We start from the raw sequence: 14,112 nt of genomic DNA, 5'->3' as shown, positions 1-14,112 counted from the left end.
GGAGAGGAGGGAGTAAGCGGGCCCTGAGCGTCACGTGAACGGGCGGGGGCCGGCCAGTCACGTGGGCGGTTTGCGCTCAGTGCGGCTGCGCCAGCCGGTAGCTGGAGCTGGAGCGGTGGCGTTTGGAGAAGACTCGGTGAGTGTGTGGGGCAGCCAGGCTGGGACTGGGAAACCCGGTGCTCAACGGTTTTCGCGTCGTCGGGATTTCCGTTCTTGGACCGCGCTGCCCCGGGAAACGTTTCTCCCTGGGGAGGCGACCCCGCTCAAACACCTCCCCGCCCCCGCGCCCTCCGGGCAGCGCAGCTGGGGGACATTGGCTGCTCAGCCTTCCTGGCACCTGCCTCGTCCCTCTTGACAACCGCGTCCGCGGCCAGTCCTCCGTGGGACGTGTACCCTCTGCTTCCCTGGCCGCTCGCCCTCCGGAGATGCCGGGATTTCCAGCCTCCCCACCTCCCACTTTCCGACTCCCAGCCTCTTTGTTTCACGTCGTAACCTGTCCCCAAGGGTGACGGCCCCTTTGCCTTCATCCAGGACTCCAGCCCATAGTTCCTGCCGAGAGAGCGCCGCGGTGCAGTCCTTCCCGAGAGTTCGTTTCTTAGGTCTCCTGTCCATTCCCTCCACTTTGTCCAGAGAAAGGGCGGAAAGGAATACCTTCTTTTTTTCCCTTCGGTAGCCCCAACCCTCCCTCCCTTTCTTAAAAGGGATGGTGTTGGGACGCCCATGCCCCAACCGCAAAGGGCATCTGGGAATAGGAACATCTGTTTGAGATGGTAATCTTGAAAACACCTTGGAGTACCTTGCATACTATTTGCTGAGAAAGCCATTGAGAACTAACTAGTGGCTCTGCCCTCTGATAGCAAGAGAGCTGCCTATCGACTTGGTGAAAAAGTAGTTGAATTCGGTTTAGGTCCTTCTTCCAAAAGGGATTAGCAGAGAGAAACCACATTGAGTTCGAAACAGGGAGGTAGCTTACGGAAGACTCAAAGTTGAAAGATTTAAGTTTTGTGTGATAGGTAAGGTTGGGAGCCATTGAAACTTGCTGAAAAATTCCTTGAAAGTGCATTCTAGGCAGGAATCTGGCAATGCAATTCAGGACAGCTAGAAAAGAGGAGGTTTGTAGCCGTGTAACTACCTAGGCTGGTGCAACATAGGTGATCATTAATGAGGTCATGCCCCATTCCATGGTCTTTTCCTCCTGCTCAGTACAGTCCTTGAATTGACTACCAGTTATACAGGTCAAGATGTACAGCTGACTGCTGCTGTTGATGTGAGTTCCCTGAAGACTTTTTTTTTTTTTGTCTTTTTTGAGACAGGGTCTCCCTGTAGCCCGAGCTGTCCTGGAACTCCCTATGTAGACCAGGCTGGCCTTGAACTCACAGATCCGCCTGCCTCTGCCTCCCAAGTGCTGGGACTACAGGCTTGCACCACCACACCCCGGTGTACTTTTTTTTTTTTTTTAATTCCAAAGTCGGTATAAAGTAAGCTCATAAATATTTATGTGGTGTGTTTCTCAGCATTTTGACTTGTTTTATTTCTGTCAGTTTTTTACCTAAAGAAGGAAGGCAAAAAGTGGAAAGACTTGTGTTTCTGTAATAATAAATTATCTGGATACAGAATTCCAAGGGAGTTTTGGGAAAAACCCTGTTTGTTTTATTAGTGGGTCTGTCTTCACCTTGTGAGTAATAAATTCACAAGTAGAACATCTGTAAAAGTTGAGAAATTCCACTCAAAGAATTTTTACTCTTTCCTGATATGCTCCAGATCCAGGGCCCAATTCACTAAACAGTTGCATATCACTTGTTAGCCCCATTTCCTAAAACATGGACAGAACATGGACACGGACCTAAATTTGCATCATTACATTAATTACAAACCTGTTTCCGGTATAGAACCCTTCTGGTTTGCTGGTGAAACCTGTTTCTACCTTTACTTGCCCTACGTCATTCAAGAACTAACATTCGTTTTACAGAATTGGCAGGAAACAAAAGGAAGAAACAACTCAGATGTCATTGCTAGTGACACAGAGCTGTGTTCTTGGTTTCGGGTTAACCCAAGGCACACACCCTAATCTCTGAAAATAAAAACGCTGGCCACTTTCTCTCAAGAAGGAACTTTCAGGTTTTTCTGGATGAAATTCTCTTAAGAATGTAAATAGTTCAGTTTTCTTATCTCTATATGTCTTTACATTTTTCTCTTCTCTTTGTGACTACAGAAGTTACAATTTCCTTAATGTTTCTCCTATGAATCTAGGCACTTGATTTAAAATAGAGCTACTCTGAGCATAAAGAATTCATACAAATATATCCGCCTTTCTGGCTTTTAAATCTGTATTACCTTCTTCCTCTTCCTCATTCAGTTCCTGCTATTTTAGGCGGTGTTCTATTTCCCGCCCAATTTCATGTTGTCTTTTTGATTAGAGGTACTTCTTTTGCAAAAAGTTTCCTAGGTTCAGGGAAGGAAATAGAAGGAATGGAATACTCTTAGTGGATTTTCTTCTGTTTGTTTTTGGTTTTTGTTTTATTTTGAGACCAGGTCTCCCTGTAGCCCCAGCTGGCCATGAACTATGTAGACCAGATTGATCTCGATCTTACATAGATCTACCTACTCCTGCCTCCCCAGTCCTAGGGTTAAAGGTGTGTGCCACCACACCTAGCATTGAGTCTTCATTTTTACAGAGTACAGTGCTGTTCAAACATGGGTTATTTAAATAATAACTACATAAAGAACTTGATTGTTTGGCCAAGATGGCTCACCCAGTAAAGGTGCTTGCTTAAGCCTGGCCACAGAACTGACTTCCCCAGGTTACCCTCTAATGGCAAACACAATAAATACATGTAATTAAAATTTTAAGTATTTAATTCAAAAATACCTTCATTGTTTTTAAGGATGTTTCCTATTCTATGCAACGACAAAAAGGCTGCCTTAGTATGACACAAATATAGACAATAACTGCTGAACAAAGGAACCTTAAGTACTATAAATGTAAGATTGATTAATTGCAAGATGTTAAATTGTACCTCCTCAAATAGTGATTTGCTAGTTACAGATTTACCAGAGATTGGAGTTTGCCTGAAGAGCAGGAAGTACTTGGACATTGTTTTATGATCTTAGATTAAAAGAAGCAATTAGCAAGAACTCATTGGTGGTTTCCTGGAAAGTATGGTCTTTGGTAACTAGGAAATCTGGGGACTAGTACCAGTTTAGTTGCTATGAATTTGACAGATAATTTGTGTTTTAGTTTTTCATCACGTAACAGATGATCTTTTCTACAACTCTAAGCATCTGTTCTGTGAAGATTTTCCAATGATAAAGAATCTAAATCCTGTTCCTGTTCTCACACTCCACATTTAACTTTACTGAACTGCTATTTATATTTGGAGTTTACCTAGTTGAATGATACTGGAATAATGCTTAGTTTCCTAAATGGAGGCCAGTGAGGTGGCTCAGCAGGTAAGACACTTGCTGCACAAGCCTGGAAACCTGAGTTGAATCCCTGGAACCCCATGAAGGTAGAAGGTAAGAACCAACTCCACAGAGTTGTCCTCTGTCCTTCATACACACGATGTAGCATATATCATGTGCATATACAGACACACACACAATGATAATAAGTTTACAAAAAAGATTTCCTAGGCCAGGCATAGTAGCCTTTAATCCCAGCACTTGGCAGGTAGAAGCAGGCAGATCTCTGTGAGTTTGAGGCCAGCCTTGGCTACATATCAAATACCAGGCCAGCTAGGGGTACATAGTGAGACCCTGAAAAAAATCCTAAATGAGGTGTGGAAGAGGAAGCAAATAGAAAAAAGAAGGGAGGCCAGGTATAGTTTGGTGGTAGAGCATATTCTTAGCATATATGAGGCCCTGGGTGCCATTCCTTGCACTGGAACTAAAATGAAAATAATACTAGAAAACAGTACCATAAACTTATAATATGGATGTTAATTGTTTTTCCCAAACCGCCTTATATTTTGATTTCTGGATTTTGGTTTTTGTTTGGGGGGGGGCGGGGGGTGTTGAGACAGGGTATCACTCTGAAATCCATGCTAGCTAGCTAAGAACTCACTGTAGCACAGACTGGCCTTGAACTCTTGGACTTCCTGTGTCAGCCTTCTGATTGCTAAGATTTCCAGGCCTGCTTTACCACACCCAGCCAAATACCAACAGTGTAAATACATTCCATTGTCCTATTGCTTTGTACTTTTATTTACATTTTAAATAATGATCAAAACAGGTCCAGCTTATTAAACTAGTGCTTCTCAGATTTTTCACTTCATCACATGCATAGTGTGTTAATGTCACTAGCCAAAGCTGGAGATTGACCACAGAGGGCGACTAACTCAGGAGCTCTGGCTGTCCACAGTCTCTAACCTAGCAGTACCAAAGAGAGTCCCTACCCTGAGATTTGACTGACCATGTTTGCATATTCAAGATCTTTATTCCAGACTGTGGGCAGAGCAGCAGTGCCATTGATTTTTTTTCCCCCTTAAATCAGTCTCTCTTTGTTATGCTCATGCCTCCTATTGCCCTTAGCTAGTTTCTATTTAAAATATTTGTCCAAGCAGTTTGGTCTTTCTAAAGGTATGTGAGTAGCAGTTAACTGGTAAAGAGAAGTGTTTGTTTTTTTTTGAGGGGGGGTGCTGTGATGTTTTAACCTTGTTAGTCTGTGGGCAATCTTGATCTGCATGTTTGTTCAGAAGTTGTAGGTAATGTGCAAGGACTGTGTATATTGGTTTAAATAGTTTTATTCTTTCTTTTATAAAAGTCATACTTAAAATTTGAAAAATACACAAATTAGAATAGGGAATCATAGTTCTATTTTCAAAATAAGTTAGTATCATGGCTTTTCTCCAGTTATTTTTATTGTTTTCTTTTGTTTGTTTTGTTTTGTTTTTGTTTTATTTTGGTTTGGTTTGGATTGGTTTTGTCTTTTTGAAACAGGGTGTCCCTGTAGCCCCAGCTGACCAGGCACTCACTATGTTCAGGCTGGCCTTGAACTCACAGAGATCCACCTGTCTTCCTCCTGCATGCTGGGACTAAAGGCGTGTACCACCACGCCCGGCTTCTCCAGTTTATCTACTTTTTTCGGCTGTAAAAAAGTACAAAAATATATAGAAATAAGATAATGCATTCTTGTCATGCCTGCAATCCAGCACTCCAGAGGCAGGAGGATCAGGAGCTCAGGTCACCCTCAGCTACATAGTCAGAACAAGGCCAACCTAGGCTACATGAGACCCTGTCTCAAAAAGCAAGCAAACAGCAGCATCACAAAAGAAAGTAGAGGAAATGCTGTATATAGTAAATTACCAACCAGTTTCTACAGTTAACAAACTCAGGGCAATCTTACTGTAACCCTACACCCACCATTTCCTCTCAGATGGTTTTGATTCTAATCCCAGGTATATTTCATTTATAGACTTTGATATCTATTTGTAAAAGACAAGGTCTTGTTTTTAACATAACCACAATACCATTATCACACTTTAACAAATGTCACCAAGCAGCGTTAATGTTCATGTTGGCTCCTGTTTTTAGCAGTTTGTCTTCAACTTGAGCTCCAAGGAAGCGACACATCATGTGTACTCTTGTTTGTTTGGGTTTTTGTTTTGATGGTGCTGGAACTTGAATCCAGGGCTCTGTACATGCTAGCAGGTGTTCTACATTCCCAGCTCATACCCTTTTAATTAGGAGATTGATACCGAGTAGGCACATAGAAGAGACTGTAGGCTGTAAAGCTCGCAGATGATAGAGCTTGATGACCAAGGGTTTGTGCTTTGAGTCAGGCAGGTGGGTTTTAAATCCTAGCTCTGCCACTGGATAGCTGTGCGATTTTATGACTTAATCGTTTGCCTTTGTTTTTTGTTTTGGAGGCATTTTGTTTATTTTTTGAAATCAGTGTCTTGCTAGCCCTGGCTAGCCTGTTAGTTGCTGTGTAGCTCAGGCTAGCTTCAAACTCAAGGCAATCCTCTTACTTCAGCTTCCTAAGTTCTAGGATTACAAATAAGAGCCACCAGGTCCATTTTTTACGGGAGGGGTGGGTTGCTGTTGTTTTAGATAAGATCTCACTGTATAGCCCAGGCTGTTCTTAAACTCAAGATCCTCCTGCCTTCACTGCCACAGTGCCAGTAGTACAGGTTTCAACCATCATACCTGGCTCAGAGTATTCTAAATCTTTTATGATTTACTTGGTCCTGGAGATTGAACTCAGGGCCTTGCACAAGCTAAGCATGTGCCCATTATTAAGGTAAAGACCTCAGCCCACTTTAGTATTTTTTATTATTATCATTTTTAGTGTGTATGAGTGTATTGCCTGCATGTGTGTAGGTGTAACCCTGTCATGCAGTTCCCAGGGAATTCAGAAGAGGGCTTCAGATTCCCCTAAAACTGGAGGTAAGGATGGTTGTTAGCCCCCATGTGGGGGTCCTCTACAGAGCAACCAGTGCTCTTTAACTGCTGAGCCTTCTCTCTAGTCCCCCACTTAAGTATTTTTAAACTACAAAACATAGGGCGATAGCTGCTTTAGAACTACTGGGAAGATTGGGTTAATGCATATTAAAGCACTCTTGTAGAACCTAGCACATTGTCAGTATTCAAAGACTATTCTTAGAACATAGTATAGGACCAGTTGTGTAAATGTTTGTCAGATAATTTGTAAATGAACTAAGAGTCAAGAAATAAAGAATTTAGGGGACTAGAGTTGATGGCTCAGAGGTTAAGAGCACTAGCTGCTTTTGCAGAAGACCTCGGTTTGGTTCCCACACCCATATGACAGCTAACAGCCATCCTTAACTCCAGTTAGGGATCCAGCACTCTCTACTGACCTCTGTGGGTATTGCAGGACACAGGTGGACTTGCATGCAGGCAACCCATTCATACATATAAAATAAAAATAATAAATAAGCCAGGCGTGGTGGCACACGCCTTTAATCCCAGCACTTGGGAGGTAGAGGCAGGTGGATATCTGTGAGTTCAAGTCCAGCCTGGTCTACATAGTTCCAGGACAGCTGGGGCTACAGGGAAACCCTGTCTCAAAAAGACCAATAAATAACCAATAAATAAATAATAAAATAAATAAAAATAATACAGAATTTAGTCTAATTTTATCTTTTAGGTGGTTCACTTCAAAGTTTTGCACCATAAATTTCTCATCCAGAAAAGAGGGTAGGATAAACAACTAGATAATCCTAAATTCCTGTGCTTACTTGAAGTAAATAGATTGGTATTTAGAAAAGTTTGGCTTTGAAAATAGATTGGGGTTTACATTGGAGACTTTGTTATTTATAAGCATTTAAGCTCCACACCTTATATATTAGTTTTTGCTGTTGCAATAAAACCCCATGACCAAAAGGGACTTGAGAAGAAAGCATTTACTTTAGCTGCTGCTTCCAGAGGGAGAATCCTTGATGGTAGGGGAGGCATGGCAGCAGGCGGCCAGAGCAGGAAGCTATTTGATCACATCTTTAACCAAAAACATGAAGCAGAGAGAGAGAGCAAACTGGAAGTGGGGCAAGGCTATCAAATCAAAGCCCACCCCCAGCAAGACTTCATGACCTAAATGTTCTGTAACCTCCCTGAACAGCACCACCAATTGATGACTACATATTCAAATAAATACCTGAGCCTATGGGAGACATTTCTCATTCAAACCATCATACTCTTATTATTCATATGTAAAATGAATAATATCTACCTGATAAGATTGTTATAGTAAGCAATAAGATAAATATATATAGTGCCTAGCAGGCTCTATATAGGTACTTAAATTACTAGTTGTATTAGTTAGATTGTGGTCATCAAATCAAATGCCCCAAAACAGCAATTTAAAGAGGAAAGTTTACTTGGGCTTAGATTTCAGAAGTTATCAACCCATCATGGTAGGAAGAGTGTGGTGGAGCAGTCATATTAGCCAGGAAGCAGAGAAAGAGGAAATGGGAAGGGACCAGGACAAGACCTAGCACCCAAGGACATGCCACTAGTGACCTCCTCCAACTAGGCCCCACCTTTTACCAACTTCCATTTCCATTATATTATGAATCTATCAAGGGATCCAAAACTTGCTCAGTAGTAAGAGTCAACGGGGGAACCCTGGATGTGATGGCTCATGCTTGTAATCCCAACCTGTTTCAAGCAAACAATTACTGGATCTTTGCTGTAGAGATTTTGATTCAGTAAATGGTGAATTGGTACCCAGGAATCAGTTTTCCTCCCTTCTGCCTGCTAAAGCTAAAAGTTTATGGATGTACCAGATGAAGGGTCAGGCTTCTGAACAATGTAGAGAGAATAATGACCAATTTTAAATATTGCTACTTTTCCTCTTTTAATTTTAAATTTTTTTTGCTGTAGAGATTTTGATTCAGTAAATGGTGAATTGGTACCCAGGAATCAGTTTTCCTCCCTTCTGCCTGCTAAAGCTAAAAGTTTATGGATGTACCAGATGAAGGGTCAGGCTTCTGAACAATGTAGAGAGAATAATGACCAATTTTAAATATTGCTACTTTTCCTCTTTTAATTTTAAAGTTTTTATTGTTGGGTTGATGTTTGTCTTGTACTGAGGACCGAACCTAGGGCCTTCTCTGAACTGTACCTCCAGCCCTATGTTTATTTTCAAATCAAAGTTTTTATTTAGTACTGAAAAGCGTATAATGAAAAAAGTTTCCTCCTTCTCTTTTAGTTCTCTTCCCTAACGGCAAGTACTTTGTTATGTGCCTTTGTTATTTTCACACTGGGCCTGTTGAATTATCCTACTATGGAACAGTTCATCCCCCCTTAACTATCTTGCCTTTCCACATCCCTTCCCATCATAGTATTGTACTCTGGGTAAAGCAAGCAGCTTTTATGTATTTACCCCTCTGCCAAATAATGTTCATTATCGAGTCAGATGATCTCTCCTCCTGTGCTCCTCTGTCTATTTAGATTGGCCTGCACCTGTGTTTTTCATGTACCTACTATTAATTTTTCCTCAAAATGTGCCAACATGCTTGTTATGTATTTGTCAGTAGCATTGGGAGCTCAGCTGTATCACTCCTGTCCTGGTGTCCTGCCTCTTCCTCATACTTCTGTTGTTCCTCACAGGAGTGCTGCCCAGCTGCTCTGGACCTGCCCTTCTCTCACCTTCCTGTGGAACCATGTCTCCTGTTCTGGACTTATTTCCTTGTTTTCTTGAAATACATACTCCAGTAATTTCCCAAGAAGTATTTAGATAACTTGTTTTGCCCACCTTTCTTGTTTGATGGTTCAGTGGCTTATAGGATTCAAGGTTTGATGTAATTATTCCTCAGAATGTCGTACTGTCTTCTGGTGTTTTTAACTGCTCTAGAGACAGTGTTTCACATCATTTTTACAGGACCTTGTTTTGTTTCCTTTTCTCCCTTCTTGGAAGCTATGAGGATGTTCTCTGTCCCTGGCATTCTGTAGTTTCATAGTGGTTTATACTGTTGGGCTTTCTTCATCTCTTCTTCCAGGTTATGGTGGGCCCTTGCATTCATGTCCCTCCATTTTTTTCAGACTTTTCACCCATCCTTAAATTCTTTTGTCTGTCTCCCTCCCTCCCGTATAATGCAAGCTGGCCTTGAACTCACTATGTAGTTGAAGTTAGCCTTGAACTTCTGATCGTCTTGCCTCTACTTCCTAAGTGCTAGAATTACAAGCGTGTGCTAACATGCCGGGCTTTGATTCTTTACTCCTGTTATATGGATGTGATCAGTCGAGTCCTTTACAGTGTTTTAGACTTTGCTCTCTGTGTTAGCTCCTTTTCCTCCAGGCGATGAAGGGGGCTTTCTCCTGTAATTCTCTGTATCCATTGACCAGTTCCTTCTTGAGGTTGGCTTTACAGCACCTCACTGAGATGACTTCTCTGTTTCAAAATCAGACTTGCATCTCCCTTTCTCTGTTCTGTTTTCAGGAGCATTTCTTACTATCTAGCTTACCACATAACTGTTTTCTTATCTCCCTCACCACTTCATTGTGGATTCCACCAGGTCATGGAGTTTTGTTTTGTTCATCACTGTGAGTTCAGATCTAGAGCAGAACCAGCACTGAGTAGATGCTTAGTAATTTGAGTAATGAATGAACTCTTATCTTGGGGTTTCTTCAGAGATCTAAAGATCCTGGCTGTATTTGACTCTGGAGTCATTTCAGATTTCATTTTGTTTTTCTTTAAACCTCTGAATGTGGAGGTGGGAAGATGAGATAGGTTTCTGGTTTAGCAGTGACTGAAGAAAACTGTGTTATTATGTAGACGTCACCCTAATTAATCCGTATTTTCAAGTCTGCATTTATCTGGATTTTTTTGTTTATTTGTTTTGTTTTGAGACAGGATCTCACTATGAAGCCCAGCTAGCCTAGAACTGTGTACCAAGCTGGTCTTCAACTCACAGAGAGCCACTTGCCTCTGCCTCCTAAGTGCTGGGACCAAAGGCATGTGCCACCACATCTGGCTCAGATCTGCATTTAAAGTTTGTTTACCATCTGCAAAACTTAATTGAAAAAGCCCTCATTCTTGGTTTTATAACTTAAGAAAAATCCTTCTCATCAGTTTAATGAGGGTAATTGGAAAGAAAATAAGTGGTAATTATTTAAAGTTACCAAGTTTTATTCTAAGTATCATAGAAGGAGACACAATAATACCTGTTCAAGGAGAAACACAAATTACTCATCAATTTCCTTAGTTATTTTTAGAAATGTATCCTACATTTTTTATTTATCTTCAAGTTCCTTGAGGATCTGCCTTTTTAACCCTTGGGCTGAAAAGTTTGAGAATTGGTGCCTGAAGTTAGTACTTCCTTACTATGTTAAGGATCCCACTGGAGTCCCTTCATGGGGTGGAGATGGAGAGCACCTAGGCCTCAGCTGCTCCTTTCATCCGGGTGCCTCACAGCTCTCAGCCACTTTGGCCACTTCCTGCTTTTGTCACTACAGTTTTAGAGAGCAAACCCTAGGCCTTATGTATCCTAAGTAAGCACTCTACCACTGATCCACATACACCCTCTTTTTCCCATTATTTTATAGAAACAAGGGTCTTGGCCGGGAGTGATAGCACATGCCTTTAATCCCAGCACTCAAGAGATAGGGTCAGGCAAATCTCTGTGAATTCAAAAGCCAACCTGGTCTACATAGCAAGTTCCCAAACCAGCCAGGGCTACATAGTGAGACCGTGTCTCAGAAAAGTGAAAGAGAGGGAGAGAGGGAGAGAGGGAGGGAGAGAGGGAGGGAGGGAGGGAGGGAGAGAGGGAGAGAGGGAGGGAGGGATTAAAAGTTAATTTTACTAGAGGCTAGAGAGATGGCTCAGTGGTTAAGAGCACTGGCTGCTCATGCAAAGGACCCAGGTTCGATTCCCAGCACCCACATGGCGGCTAACAACTGTCCATAACTCCAGTTTCAGGGGAATCCGACACCCTCTTCTGACCTCCACGGGCATTGTATGGCATGGGTGCACTTAAACACATGCAGACAATACTCATACACACAAAATAAAAAAAATATTTTTAAAATTTTGTTTTTAAAAATATTTATTATTTTTATTTTGTGTGTATGAGTGTTATGCCTGCGTGTAGGTTAGTGCACCCATGCCGTGCAATGCCCGAGGAGGACAGAAGAGACTCTCGGATCCGCTGGAACTGGAGTTGTGGACAGTTAGCAACCATGTGGGTGCTGGGATTCAAACCCGGGTCTTCTGCAAGAACATTCAGTGTTCTTAACCGCTGAGCCATCTCTCCAACCCCAGTATTTTAAAAATTTGTAAAAAAAAAATAAAAGGTAATTTTACTAAGAGACCAAGGAAAATAGAGGAGGAAGCACTGGGAGGGAAATACCACAAAAGGGAACTTAAAGACTGTGATAGCATGAAGCAGGGGCACACTTGGAAGAATGAAGTTTTCTAATTGATATGAATGTGGAACCAGAATTCTCAGACATTTCGGGCATTCCTCTAAAAACTGCTGCCCAATCTGCCGTGGTTAACTCTATTGGGGCAACAGGCTTCTTTGCTTTTGCTCTTTCTGTGTAACTAGATTTTACATGTTTTCTGCAGTGCCTAAATGGATGTTTCACAACACAGGAGGAGAGGTGCCGACCTCCCTCTGTGGCTGCTGCCTGCCTGGGAGTCATCCTCCCTAGTCTTCCACTGATCTCCTAAGCTTTTTATTATAAAGTGTGTTTTTAGGTTCCCCTCACTTGCTTTTCCCAGATAATTTTTTTTCCCTCAGCTATGTTCACAGTCTGCATTGTAGCTGCTACTGCCTGCCCAACAAACTGCTTTTGGAGCTGTTTCTTCCATGTTTAAAGTTGGTCAGCTCACTGATGATAATACACCTCCCTCACTCTTTTTTTGGGGGGGTGGGGCATCCAGATTCTTATTTTAGACCTAAACAGTACTTTCAGCTCATTTACAAAGGAAATATTTTTACAGTTAATTTTTATTAGGACAAAAATTCCTGGACAGAGTATCATGGTAGTTTAAGGTTACGTATATAGCCTTTCATTCGTCATTGTTTTGCTGTTAAGGGATAAAAGTACATTCCTAAAGTGTAGAATGGGTTTCTCAGAATCAGTACATACTTAGGTTAACATTTCAAACTGAAGGAAGTAATTGCCCATAATTTTAACATGCAGAGATTATTTCTGTCATTCGAAGATGTGACACACAGTAATTGTTAAATTATTTTGAATTTTTTTGGTCTTTTTGAGACAGGGTCTCCCTGTAGCCCCAGCTGTCCTGGAACTCACTATGTAGACCAAGCTGGCCTTGAACTCACAGAGATCCGCCTGCCTCTGTCTCTCGAGTGCTGGGATTAACGGTGTCCACCACTACGCCTGGCTTGAATTTTTTTTTTTTTTTTTTTTTTTTTTGAGAGAGCGTGTCTCTAGCCCCAGCTGGCCTGGAACTCACTATCTAGACCAGGCTGGCCTTGAACTTACAGCGATCTGCCTGCCTCTGCCTCCGGAATGCTGGGATTAACAGCAAGTGCCACCACAGCTGAATGCCACCACAGCTGGCCTTATTGTTATCTTTAACTCTGAAATAGTGTCTCAAAGAATGAGCTCTCTGACTGAACTTTAAAGTCATACTTCGTAGACCCGAAGCACAACAGAGCACTGAGCTGAGAATCTTTTAGTTGGTAGTTTAGATCATGGGAATAATGGGGTGGGTAGGGGAAGAAATGTGTGGAGTGGGAGGGAGAGCCCTTCAGACCTTTGACTTTGGAGACTAAAGAGAGGATGATCTTTCACTGGTGAGGTAAAAGGGAAACCAGGAAAAGATAGAGAATGGAATTAACTGTCAGATGCTTCTGGTTAGGGACGGTAAATATCAACACAATTTCACTGAGTTTTGTCATAAGATTTCATTTCCTTTAAAGGGTTCTATGTGTCTCCTGTGCAAGTGCTACCTTTTCGGTTTTAATGTGTGTATTAAACTTGCAGGAACGTGTTATAAGTATTTGTTTACAGCTCTCATCCTCCTTTCTAAGGATATAGCCTATGTCTTAACCATCAGTTGGGATAGTGTCACAGGTTGTATGTAACAAGATTGACTTTGGATCTCACTATTCCATGCCTACTATGTTAAGACATTGTGTCTTGATAAACTAGACTGTGCAGTGACTAATAGTCAGGTGACTTTTAGCAGGTTGCTTATTGGTTGCATTATCTCGGGTATTTTTGATACACAAAGACAATAGAATCTCAGACATAGGAGAGTGTTACTGAGCATAGTGTTAGTGCTTTGTGGGGTTTGGGGGAGGTATGCTGGATGCAGTAATGGTAATATTCTTAACACGATGCCTGACATTCAACAAATATTTGAACCTGAAAATTCAACAGCTTGTGACTAGTAAATTCCTACCATCTTAAATTCTACTAGTACATGCAGAATATAATCAGAGGCCATAGGAAAACTACAAACAAGAAATGGGCTGAGTTGAATGCATGCTGCTGTGTTTCATAAAACACATTAGTTGGCTTTCAACACAAGTTCTATGTGACCTTAATTTCTTTTTATGTAGTTGGGAAGGATAAAACTGAAAGATAAAGAATCCTTAAACTGTTGTGGGCGTGGTACACACCGTTAATCTCAGCACTTGGGAGGGAGAGGCAGGCGGATCTCTGTGAGTTCAAGGC

General features: G+C 41.8%; 1 protein-coding gene across 2 annotated transcripts in view; it reads left to right on the top strand.

Annotated features, from left to right (window-relative positions):
• Positions 1-56: 56 nt before the first annotated feature.
• Positions 57-14,112, top strand: part of Fam118b (family with sequence similarity 118 member B) — a 58,471-nt gene continuing 44,415 nt past the window's right edge. The window contains exon 1 of one of the 2 annotated variants that reach the window (XM_008834700.2): positions 57-136. The gene's annotated coding sequence lies outside the window, so the exon portion shown is untranslated. The remainder of the gene's footprint in view (positions 137-14,112) is intronic. The other variant, XM_008834703.2, reaches the window with a different exon arrangement.

The sequence above is a fragment of the Nannospalax galili genome, unplaced genomic scaffold (assembly GCF_000622305.1).
Source record: "Nannospalax galili isolate Female #2095 unplaced genomic scaffold, S.galili_v1.0 scaffold690, whole genome shotgun sequence".
Classification (NCBI taxonomy): Eukaryota; Metazoa; Chordata; class Mammalia; order Rodentia; family Spalacidae; genus Nannospalax; species Nannospalax galili.
Note: the sequence above shows the minus strand (reverse complement) of the source record. Positions and strands in the feature narration are given on the sequence as shown.